The following is a 12,977-nucleotide window of genomic DNA, read 5'->3' as shown; positions in this document are numbered from 1 at the left end:
TGAGTTTCTTCCTTCATTTTTTTCATCTTTTAGGAACTTTATTTTCCTCACGCCTTTTCCCCCTTCACTCAGGCATCTGCAGAGCAGCTCAAGACCCATTCAGTGGCTTGTGCTGTGGGAGCTGCTGACCAGTCCTCAGTGACCAGTTGGACACTCCGGTCTTTCCTCGGAGACTGCTGGGTGGCTACAGAGGGCACCTGGACACCCTTAGACCAGGTCACCACCTCTGGCTGAGCAGTAGTAAATTCAGGAGCTGGCGTGGCCTATTCACCCTGAAATTCCTCCTTGGTCACAGCCTTCTCAGCCTGATTCTCCTTCTCAACCACTTCTGGGTCTCTGAATAAGTAAAGATCAGTCGTAATCTCCCATGGTGCTCGTGGAGATATTGGCACTTCTCAGGCCAGCATCCACCATGTGTGACCCATGCAGTGAGCTCCCTTGCTGTTGCATGGGATGGCAATGCCCATATAGTGCAGAGGACAGTCTGTGTCATACAGAGCAGTGGTGGGCAGGTTGACACAAGACGCCTCTGTGAGGGGCTGAATCAGTTCCCAATAGAAGTCTGACTCCTTGAAGGCTGTTTGGATCTGGTTAGTGGAAGTCCCAGGCAGGAAGCAATGGAAGTGTCTCCAATGGCAGCTGCAAACTTCAGCATGGCTTGTTGGCCAGTGTCCTGGAGGAGATGACGCAGACATCAGAAGTTCTCAACGGCAACGACAGCTTGAGCTGCAAGCAACAGCCTCTCCCAGGTCCTCTTCTGATTATGATGTAGAAACCATCACTTTTCCTTCTGTAGATGTATTACTCCATCTTAAATTCAAGGTGGGTGCCACCTAACTGGGTTTTTGAGGCAAAGAATTTGAGGACAACTTCCTCCTTTATCTGCAAGACATCCAGGGCTCCAGACATTGTGTAAGTTTCCCTTTTAAGTTATGACGGGAATCAAGAACAACTCCATACAGACCCATCCCTTGGCAGTGTGGAAAGCCTAACTGAGTTTCTTCATTTGTTGTTCAATAATTCCGATCTATTTGTGTTGAGAGAGGAAGCTCTGTTGACTACTTCACTTCCATAAAAACTGTTTCAGCTACATGTATTTCCAAAGAAAACCAGTTATGTTAGAGCAATTGGATACAAAGGAGTAGTAAAAAAAATCAAGGTTAAATTTAGCGAAACTGCTATGGTGTGACTGACATTTCACCCTCAAAAGCCAAAAGTGCTCAATAGGCATTAGGAGCTGAAGATCTGAATCTTTGATTTGAAAAATCTACTTGTGCAAACAGCAAGAGTTTCAAATTTTTTCCCAGCGGAAAATTATTTCAAGTATTCAATTTAGCAACAAGGATATACATTAACTAGAGCCCAGACTTCAGAATTCCCAATTTAATTTTGACCTTGTTACCAGCGCAGATCATAAATGTCTGCCTGCCATCCTGTGGGAGACAAGGCCTTTTGAGGTCATGATTTATGTATTTTCCATCCTCACCCAAATGGGAAAGCTGCTGAGGTCAATGTCAGTTCTCAGTCTGACCACTTCCCTTGGGTCCCTTTCAGCCCACATCTCCTTGCCTGAGCATTCATTCTGCAGCTGGTACAACATGGGAAGAGGATCAGGAAGACGTCCATGCCTGGTCTAGGACCTTCAGAGCAGGAGGAAGAGGAAGGCTTTCCTATTAGATGTACCACGCACTGCCTCTTTGTCCTTTCTACTTGGAACAGTCCTTGCTTGTTTGTCCTGCAGATTCTGAATTTTAGGCCAGAGCTTCTCCATCTCTTGGAAGGACTCCATGGACAATATCTGACTTTCCAAGAGACGTCTGCCCCCATCTTGATGATTCCCAGTCCTGGTCCTTTGTGTCCTCACCTATCCTCTTTAGCCTGGGAGACACTGTGTCTCCCATATACTTCTCTGAACAAGACCTACATAGCTTCCTAAAGGCTGCCCAAACCAAGCAGGTTCTGTTGGCTCCTCATTATCTTAACCATCTAATTCCCAACTGGAGGAGTGAGGGGAAGGGCTGAAGACAAGGCATTAGATCTGCTTGACTGTGAAGAATTCACTATTAGCTAAATACCATTGTCTTTAGGAACAGAAACATCTGGGGTTTTCTTGTTGTTGTTTTTGTTTTGTTGTTTTTGTTTTGTTTTAGTTTAAAAGTAGTTATAACGTATGTGATATATATATATATATATATATGTATATGTATATTCAGGATATTCCACTTGGGCCAACAATACTTACCCCAAGTCATAGACTGCCTAACAAAATCCTTAATGCCAGTCAAAGCTCCAGCCTTCTGACCTATTGCTCAGGGTTATATAAGAGACACCTAAAATAATATAGGATATCATTTGGTTGCTTCTCAGAGGTTGAAGGTAAATTCCAATTGTGAAAACAGCATGCATTTCAGATATAAGACCTAGAGGATCTGAGCTGGATCTGACCTGAAACCTCCTTCCTAAAGACTAGCTGTTCTAGTACTGGAAGGTGCTGTGTAATCTTTCAAGGAAAGGCAGCAACCAGAGGTCCTACCCTGTAGGTTTATATTTTTAAAAATTAATTTTTAGCTTAAGTTTTTAAATGCTTTAACCTCCCTTCTAGCCCACCACCCACCAGAGGTAGTAGAAAGGAAAGGTTAATGGAGCAAAGGAAGATTTCGACCTGTTTAGAAATAGTTTTTTGGAGCAAATCTAACTTGCACTGCCAGGATATCAGCAGTTTAGTGTACACAAACCCGCAGTGACAGGTTGATCCACTTGCAAACAGCATTTATGAATCAGCAACAGCAGGTCGATCCAGAAGAAACCTCAAGGCTCTGCCAATTGGCCCAAATCCAAAGAAGTGGCAAGAAGCTGCCAAAACACCACGAAGCCAAAACACCACAAAGCCAAAACACCACCAGTAGTTTTTTCATGCACTTTTTTTTCCTATTAAGTCAAGACAAATGATGGCCAGCAAAGTACAGTAAGGCATTCTTACCACACAGTGTCGTCAGCAAAGACCAGCGTCAGCAAAGCCAAGGACGACCAACAAAAATGGTAAGGCATACCAATACCACACAGCATCGTCTGCTTTCTGTAGGGTTCTATTTATACCCTTTTAAAATATCACATGTTCTCTCAAGTGTCTATTCCAGCAAAATATCACATGTCATTTTTCCAGGCTGCTTCCAAAAAAAAAAAAAAAAAAACACCACATGCATGTCTGTCTTCAGCAAAACATCCTCCCATGTGTCTGTTTCTGCAAAAATATTTTCTCATAAGACAGTTTAAAAAAAATCACATGAGTCTCCAACCCCGCCCCCTCAATTTCACTGCACCACAAGGTTGCAATGCCTAAGAACCACAGTAACCATGGTAACCCACAGGTGCAGTGCTGGCACTCACATCTGGATGGTAACCGACAGCTCTCTAATTGGACTTAACTCAACAGGAGGGAAACCATGCCTGGCACTGGAAACCTAACTAGCTCCCCGGGGCTAGTGAAGTCACGGGTCTCGGAGCAGAGACCCTTACCCTGCCACCTCACTAAACCAGCACACTCCCTAACTTTGACCTAAATATCTACCCTTGTATTCACAGAGCAGCTCTCACCCACCCTCAAAAACCTTCTCTTTGCAACAGAAGAAGACCATTACCAGAACTCACGACCGGTCAAAATCCAGAGAACAGTGGTTACGGGGTGCCCAGCCACAACTGATACATCACAACGCCACTCCTGTTCCTACGGCTCAAGGAAGATGGCGGACGCGGAGGGGGAAAGATTGCAAGCAACAAACAACCAGGCAATTTGCTGTTGGATTGTCTCCTAGAAGTGACGTGGAAGCTCACCCCTGATACAGCAACAAGATGGCTGTCTAAAGGAGACCCAGGGAAATATAACAATTCCAACTATGGAATGCTGGAAGCGGGAGAAATAATCCTCCTTGGGGATGAGCCCCCTAATTGATTACCCAACACCAAATGGTCAGCCCTAAAAATATACTCATCGAGTAATACTAAATGGACTGAGCAGTTTGTGTGTGTGTGCGTGTGCGTGTGCGTGTGCATGTGTGTGTGTGTGTGTGTGTGTGTGTAAGTATGCTAACAATAACAGAGAAAATGAGCACGATTTTGAGAGTAAGACATGGAATGCGTCGGACAGAGGAAAGGGAAGGGGAAGTAACATAATCATATTTTAAGTTTTAAAATAAATAACTGAATTTTTATGCTTATTTTCAAAGTAGTAAATATATCTGGCAGTGAGTGGCAATCCCAAGGTCATAAACGTTGCAAGTTGAAAAAGTACAAAATAAAATCAGTTTTCTGTGAAAAAAAAAGTTACAGAAACAGTTGCAATAAATGCGTTTCCAAGGTGGTAGTGGGAATGACTCAGAGTCAGCTGACCCAGGGCGTGGACATGACATGAGCTCAGAGAGGCCGCTCTGCTCCGGTGTTTGCAGCTTGGTTCCTCAGAACAAGGGCAGTTCTCTTATTGCTGTTCCTTTCCAAGTGTGCTCTGCTTGTGGGCTGAACCGTGTCACCCAAAAGCACCTATTGAAGTCCTAATCTCTAGGCTATGCTCCTGTCTGGAAATAAGACGATTGCAGAAGCAATTGCTTGACGTGAATTCATTAGGGTGAGTCTTAATCCACTGCAACTGGAGTCATAGAAAGAGAGGGGGGAATGGTTCAAAGATGAAGGCACACAGACATAGGGCAGATTGCTGTGTGAAGACAGCAGAGATGAGTGAGGCTGATGGGAGCCAGGGAACCCCAGGGCTCCCCGGAATCCTGCAGAAGCATGAAAGATAGCAGCAAGGACATGCTGTGTCACCCTAGCGCTGGGCGACATCATTACAGCAGCATCTTGTAATGTACACGCAGCAGCACAAACAGGATATGGACATTCACACAGTCAAATGCAAAGTGTTTCCCACAGGACAGCCCTCCCAATCCCCCCATTTATAGCCAAGAATGCCCCTTCCCCTTCCTCCATATCCTGCAGGAGCTTCTCATCTGTTCTCTATGTCTATAACCTTGTTCTATCAAGAAGATTGTGTACGTGTGAGGATACAGTTTTTAGAGGTTCCCACTAAAAACAAGTCTGAGGTGAGTCACTAGGTGACATGCGTAGTTTGTTCTCTTTTTAGGTGCTGAGTAGTATTCCATGGCATGCATGCACCACTGTGTGCTCCACTATCTTCTGGTTAAAGGGCCACTACCCTGTTTCAAGTTTGTGTCCATTACGTATAAAGATGCTTTCTAAAGGGGTTGGGGATTTAGCTCAGTGGTAGAGCGCCACCTAGGAAGCGCAAGGCCCTGGGTTTGGTCCCCAGCTCAAAAAAAAAAGAACCAAAAAAAAAAAAAAAAAAAAAAAGATGCTACGAAAATCCACCTATAGGTTTTGTATAAAGACACGTTTTTCAATTCTCTAGTATAAATACCTATGGATACAATGGCTAGGTCACATGCTATTTACAAATTAACTTTTAAAGAGCCTCTGACCATTTTATTCTTAACTATAGCCTCCCTGACTCTCCCTGCCCCTCTCTGTCACCTCTTGCCCTGAAGATCTTTAAGGTTCACTGAGGCAGACAGCAGAGCTGAGGCCGGTCCTCTCCTGACACACACAGAGCCTCAGCACCCACAATTGTATACTTTGGTTATGAGGGGGAGCCAGACGTGGACATGTGATCTCCAGACAGAGCAGCCCATCAGGTTATGAGAACATCATTCTACTTCAAAAGGTGAAGAACCGCCAGCCCAAAATAAAACTTACTACCACGGGGAAGCTAAGCACAACTTTTCTGATGCGTAAGCCGTCCAAGCAGAGCTGTATTCTGAGTGGAACATGCCTCTCCAGGGAAGCTTCCAGGAGCCCACCAGTCCCAGGGAAGCCCTCACTTTACAAACGATCAGAAAAGACTCTAGCTAGAAACATTCGCACAGCCCCAGATGTGGGGGAATCAAGACAGGCCTGTATTTCATGCTGGAAAGTGAAAACCAAATAAATAAAACTCCCTGTCAGGGCAACAGGCCAGCTCAGCTGTGGGAGTAGACATCGAAAACATGCCTGGGTTCTGCGGAAGCTTCTGGAACAAAACCAGAATCTGATGTACTCAGCCGGCCAGAGCCTGCGCCAGAGGTAGTATTATTATTACCTAAATTAATCTCTTACTTTCCTATTATATTGATCTCCTTGGGCACTTGTTCCGGCATTTGTACTTAACTAGGTGACTGCCGGAAGAAACAATTTGATAATGTTGTAAAATAATGCTTTGGCCTGACTTAAAATGGAAACATTTATACTCTTCTCCCTGATGCCAGATGGTGTCAGCCCAACTACTGTGCTGCTGTTTCAAACACATGTGGAGCTGAGGAAACTTCACCAACAAGCCCAGATGAGCCCAAGCTCTCGAGCCCTTTTTTTTTTCTTTTTTCTTTTTTTTTCATACACACACTGAGGCATGGCTCGATTTAGAACTGCCATGGAAACCACCCTGAGGTATGTCTAGGAGGGTGTTTAACTGGATGTGCTATCGGCACCCCATCGGTCCTGAATAAAAAGGAAAAAGTAAGCTGGGCACCACGGGTCATTTCTTCCTGCTCCGTGGTTTTGGGTGCAATGTGACCAGCTGGCTCTCTCTCCTCCCGCCATGCTTTCCCGGATGGGATGGGCTGTATCCCTCTCAAACTGTGAGCCAAAACAAATTCTTTCTTTCTTAAATTAGCCTTGTCATGTATTTTAGTCACAGTGGGAAAGGTTTTATATACATATATATATTTCCCCTCTGCCACCTGGCCCTGCTGTAAAGTCCATGATCATCTATCTATGTGATGGGCATCTCGCTGTTAGAATTTCTGTGTCTCTGCATCTAAAACAGAGGCTAACGACTCTGGAGATGGCTCAGATACTGCCGTGTACAAGTGCCTGTGTCCCCTCATCCCAGGGCCTTGTAACTTGAAGTCCTCTGTGATCAGACCTCCATGGCTTTGTTCCCCATTTTTATTCCCTACCCGTTTTTCTCCTGACTATCCTTCCATTTCTTCACCCTCTTCTTCCTACACTAGGCCAGATCTACAAAACTACTTAGTTACACCTTAGCCTTCACCTGGAAGCCTCAGTCTCCACAGAGGATATGTGTAAGACATGGAAGCTGTGGGCAGTAAGCCACCATGTTCAGCAGAATCTTGTAACTCTTCAACCCAAAGGCTCATAGCTCAGGCCTAGAGTTAGAGAGGAGACATAGGCCAGTGCAGTCTTCAGCATGCTCCTGCCAGATCTGCTTTATACTACATGCAACCTGACCCTAACTTGGTAGTCCTGAGTTCTTTTGCTCACCTAAGGCATCGTGAGAACTCTGTAAAACTGGGGTGGATGTGAGGGTCTGAGGAAGGAAGGTCCACTTCAGGCTTCAATGCAATCTCTGAAGAAGATAATCAGTTTGTGGGAGGAGAACAAAACCAATTGCGGGAGTTGTCAAAGACTAATTTACCAAGTGTGACGGGCACTGTGGGCCATGGGTATGGGGAAAGGCAGGTGCTTGTCCAGTCCTGAAGTGCTAGAGAGTGAACCATAGAACCATATCCTTAGCACCTATCAGAGGCCACAGAGGTTGAGTTGATGAGCTAGGAAATGGGCCTGTTTCATGGAACAGCTATATTAGCCTGCTTGGGCTGTCATAACAGAATCCCACAGAATGAGTTGTATGGACAAGACCTTAGTTTTCATAGTTCTTGAGCCTGGAAAAGGAGGATGAAGATCTATAGTCAGTTGGATTTCTGTAAGGGCCCTCTTCCTCTCTTGGAGACAGAGAGAGAGGGAGAGGGAGAGAGAGAGGGAGAGGGAGAGGGAGAAGGACGGGGAGAAAGGTGAGAGGAGAGCACATGAACTCCATGGGTATGTTTGGAATGAGACCTTGCTCTCCATGTGTTGTGTTGAAGTGGTTAAGCCTGTAACCACTTGGTGAGAGGTGGTTAGGTCATTGAGATGTTGCCTATGGCGCTTTAAATAAGAATGGCTCCTATCGGCTCATATATTTGAATACTTGGCCAGAGGTTGGTGGTGGAACTCTTTGGGGAGGATTGTGAGGTGTGGCATTGTTGGAGGAGGTGTGTCTATGGACTTTGAGGTTTCAAAAAGCAGAGCCATTTCCAGTATCTCTCTCTTTCTGCCTTGTACTTGTGGACCAAGACGGAAGCCCTATCTCCCAAGTAATCTCCCCCCTCTCTCTCTCTCTCTCTCTCTCTCTCTCTCTCTCTCTCTCTCACACACACACACACACACACACACACTCTCTCTCTCACATACACACACACATTCATTCTCTCTCTCTCTCTTTCTCACACACACACACTATCTCTCTCTCTGTGTCTCTCTCTGTCTCTCTCTCTCTCTCTCTGTCTCTGTCTCTGTCTCTCTCTCTCTCTCTCTCTCTCTCACACACACACACACACACACACACACACACACACACACACTTTTACCGTGATGCCATCTACCATGATGTGTCTTAGCCAGGAGTTCCTCACCAGAGGCTGAGTCAGTGGTTCTATCTGATTTTGGACTGCCGGTCTCCCAAACTGTGGCCTATATAAACTTCTTTCACTGTAAAGCAACCAGCTTCAGGTGTTATATTATCAAAGTAAAAGTGACTGCCCTGATCTTATTGGATCAGGACTCCACCTTTATGACATGAAGACTTAATGCCTTCTTATATGTGTTCTTTCCAAATATATTATGATCTTAGTCTTTGACCTAAGAGTTTATGGAGGGCACAAATCTATAGCAGGTTCCCAGGACATGGCTTCCATTTCTGTCGCAGGAAAAGGACCAGTGCTATCTTTGACATTGGGTTGATCATGGTTTGCTTATGGAGCAGTTGAATGACAGCTGCTGACTGCTCTGGGAGGAGGCTGGGACCATGAAGGAGGCAGAACACCTTGCCTTAGCAAAAAGCCTGCTGAAGATGTGACATCATGCGACACAAGACACACTGAGCTCTGTGTCCGACTTCAGTCCTGAGAGCTGGACAGAAAAGAAAGAGGAGGGGTCAGCTTCTGGTGCATTAAGACCGCATGCTGGTTTGCATTCATTCTTCCCTCAGAACCATACAATGGGGTTGACATAGTGAACACTGCATGGGACCCCAAATATTGCCTGTTCCTCCCCTTCACTGCTAAACCATATGGTACAAAATTTAGGTCCAACAGGTTTCTTTTGTCATGTGCTGCCTCACCCAGGGCCCAAGGCAGTAGGGTCAATCCATCAGATTGGCACCCCCAAAGCTTCAAGCCAAAACAACCCCTTTCTCTTTGTAAATTCATAATCTCAGGCATTTGTTATAGTAACAGAAATCTGACCAACACAAACCTTAATTCAAAACCAGACAAAGACATTACAAGAAATGAAAACCACAAACCAATATTCCTCATGGATACAGACACAAAAATTCTTAACAAAATAATACCAAATTGAACCCAGCATATTTTTTTAAGAGACAATACAGCATGACCCAGTGGATCTGCTCCCAGGAATGCAAGATTGTTTTATTATTTCAACATCAATCAGTTAGAATAACCCATCACATTATCAGAATTAATGAGAAAATAACCATACAACCCTCTCGGTACACATGAGGACAACATTTTTAAAAAATGTAATGCTTCATCACGATACAGATTCTCAGCAGAGTAGGAAGGGGGCATGTTCTCAGTCTGCGAAGAGTTTTAACAAAACCTTCCAAACCTTCCATTTAGCACCATACAATACAGAAGGTTTCTTCTGAAAGTGGAAAATGGACAGTGTAGCAAGACTGTCTGCTCTGAATAGCACAGTCTGCGTTTACCAGACTCCAGTGTTCACTGGCACAACAACAGAAAAAGAAACAAAGAAAGAAAGAACAAAGAAGGTAAACTGAAGGCTAAAAATGACTAGAAAGAACTCAAAAGAAGCTTTGAGTGAACTTCAGGCATGTCTGGATATAAGAGCATTCCACAAACACTAACTGCATTTCTAGGTACCAATAATAAATAACTGAAAGATAAAATTATTACAAATTCCATTTGATTGCAAAGGGTGAGAGACTACTCAACAGTTGGTCAATATTCACAACATGCCTCTCTCTCTCTCTCTCTCTCTCTCTCTCTCTCTCTCTCTCTCACACACACACACACACACACACACACACCCCACATGCATATCACACACATACATGTACACATCAAGCATCTACCCCCATACACTTTTAATTCCTGTGAATTAAATTACATGATCACAAGAGGCAAAAAGGTAGCTTACAGAAGAGAACAGAACATTCTTAGGCCATCTGTCTGATAAGAGTCTAGGATCCGGAATACTGAAAGATCTGTTTAACTCCACAGCAAATAAACCGACACCAACCTGACAGCCAAGAGCCATAGGACTCACACGCACTTCTTCCACAAACACAAAGGGACGATAATCACAGGGAAAGAGACTCAACATCACCAGTGCAGCACAAAACGCAGTGAGGTAACACTTCGTACCACAAAGTCAAAACAGCATGAGTGAGCGCTGTAGGGTACATGAAGTCACAGGAACCTTTGTACATGGCTGGGGGTGTGTGACACGAAGCCACCAGTCTTCAAAACAGCTCAGTAGCTCCAGATAAAGCCAAACATACGGTTATTTCATGACTCAGCAATTCTATTCCTCGGTGTCCACTCAAAAAAAAAAAAAATAACTAAACAAAATCCCTGTAAAACCAATTAGGGGTGGTGGTATAGGTGCGGAACCCCAGGACTGGCGAAGGCAGAGACAGATTCCTCCCTTCTCAGCCAAGGGTACTTTGGCCGGCCTAGCCTACCTGGTAAGTTACAGGCTAGTGAAAGACCTTGTCTCAAAAACAAGATGGACAGCATCTGAGAAATCACACACACACACACACACACACACACACACACACACACACACACACACAGAGAGAGAGAGAGAGAGAGAGAGAGAGAGAGAGAGCGAGAGCGAGCGCTTGATTAACTCCCTCAAAGCTCATGATTGATGATTGCATGGGACACACTTTTCTGAGCCACCTCTGCAGTCCTCACAAGTCGATGTTAGTTGCTCTGATTTCTTGATGACCCCTTACTAAGCGCAGCTATGCAGACGTAGGCAAAGACGCCTGGTTGCTTTCTGTACTGGCTCGTACACAGGTGCGGGTCACGTGCTAGATAGCAAAGCAAATGAAGGCAGGAAACGGCCAGGGAAAGGAAGGGCAGAAGGACACTGTGGGAAGCTCAGGAGACAAGAGAGCTGGAGGGGTGCACGGAGAAATGATGCACAAAGTTCCAAGGTGACTTTGTATTGTGGGTGGCATTAGGTTGCTTTCTGGATTCAGCAATGGAGAAAGAGTGAGAATCTTAACCCAACAGGATCTACCTGCCTCATCTGTCTTCCAGGAAGCTCCATTGACACCCATCACTGAATGAAAGTGATTGGTTCACAGGAGGGAGGATGTACCCGCCCCCTGGACTCACTGGGTATGTAGTGAGTAGATGCCCCGGAAGGTTCTAGACTGCGTCTCTAGGAAGCAAGCCTCAGGAGTCCTGGGGATGGTGGGAATGGCAGCCGTTCAGGTGGGTCATTCATCATTGTGGGTATTTGCTTAGCAAGTACAAGTCATGTTCAGAATGAGGCCTGTTTAGCAAAGCATTCTACTTTTTCAGTTTTTGGTTTTGTCTTTAGTAATAAGGGTTGAACTTTAAGGCCCTGAACATACCAGGCAACTGCTCCATCGCTGAGTCATCCTGGCTCGAGCAGAGAATCCTAAATACATTAAGACACAAGCCTGGTGTGTATATGACACAAAGCAGAGCAGCAGCAGAAACATTCTGCAATTTGAACCATGGGTTCAGGGCTGCAGGACCGGGAATGCCCCTGTGTAGCATTGGAAAGCATTCAACACAGCGCATGCGCAGAAGCCTGCACGCCCTGTAGCACTGCCATCCACGGGGTCCACTGGACTTCGCTAGTGGGCGAAGTGATGGGGGGAGCACTCTTCCAGTTTCTTCTTGCTTATCCTCAAGCACTCTGCCTTTTGTGCTGGCCAGAGTCCTTGGGGGGTGGGGGGGCTGTGGGTTGCTCCCACATGGAAAGTCCCAAGGCCGTTCGTTCTTGCAGGATGTCCTCCGCAGAGCCCCATCCTGTCCTTATCACAGCTGCAGGCAGCCTGGGCCACATTCCTCCCTCCTGAGTCACTGGTGCGGCCTGGGCTCCTCGCTGTGGAAACCAGGCCACCGCCTGTTCACTCTTTCCCTTGTCCTTTTCTCCAACACACGTCACGAACTTTTTAAAAATTGCTGTAGGAAATGACTATCATTCAGGGAAAGTTTTCTGTTCTTAACTTTTCTGTGTCCTCAAAAATCTAGCCTGTTTTATCCCTGCTTGTGATTACAATAAGACAATACACTTCTTTTTTTTACTTTCTTTCCCCCTGAATATTCCAACACCATTTTTGATGAAGAGAGCCAACTGTGGTTGGCTCAATCCAGTTCCCACCGTCTTTCTGGATACTTCTGACCTACGTTTATTAGTGTCTTGTCTTCTTGGCCATCCCTCTTCTGTGGTCTACCACTGTTACATCTTTCCTCACTCCCTTTTGAGATAAGGTTGAGACTCATGTGAGTCAGGCTGGCTTGAATTTGCTGTAGTGCTCAGGTTAGCCTTAAACTCATAATTCTCCTGCCTCAGCCTCCCAAGTGATGGGATTATACTTGTATGTCACCATGCCCAGCTTCCTTGCTCGTCGTTTAAACTCTCATTTGGCAGGATGTGTCTTCATTCCTCATGGCTGGATAAAGAAATGAAGTGGAGCTGGATAAAGACGTCTCCACAGAGAAAGGCACCTGACGTGAAAGGAATACCTGAAGAACAGAGATCGGATACCCAGCACCCCTGTGAAAGGCTCTGTGCACCTCCAATCCCATCCCTGTAAGGTTAAAGACAGGGAGATCAATGGG

At 45.4% G+C, this 12,977-nt stretch overlaps 1 pseudogene; it reads right to left on the bottom strand.

The window, feature by feature from the left end:
* Nucleotides 1-68: 68 nt before the first annotated feature.
* On the bottom strand, nucleotides 69-909 carry LOC116884935 (annotated as a pseudogene).
* Between the last annotated feature and the right edge of the window lie 12,068 nt (nucleotides 910-12,977).

This window comes from Rattus rattus, chromosome 15 (assembly GCF_011064425.1).
Source record: "Rattus rattus isolate New Zealand chromosome 15, Rrattus_CSIRO_v1, whole genome shotgun sequence".
NCBI classification, from domain to species: domain Eukaryota; kingdom Metazoa; phylum Chordata; class Mammalia; order Rodentia; family Muridae; genus Rattus; species Rattus rattus.
The sequence above is the reverse complement of the archived record's forward strand: the minus strand, read 5'-3'. Positions and strand labels throughout refer to the sequence as shown.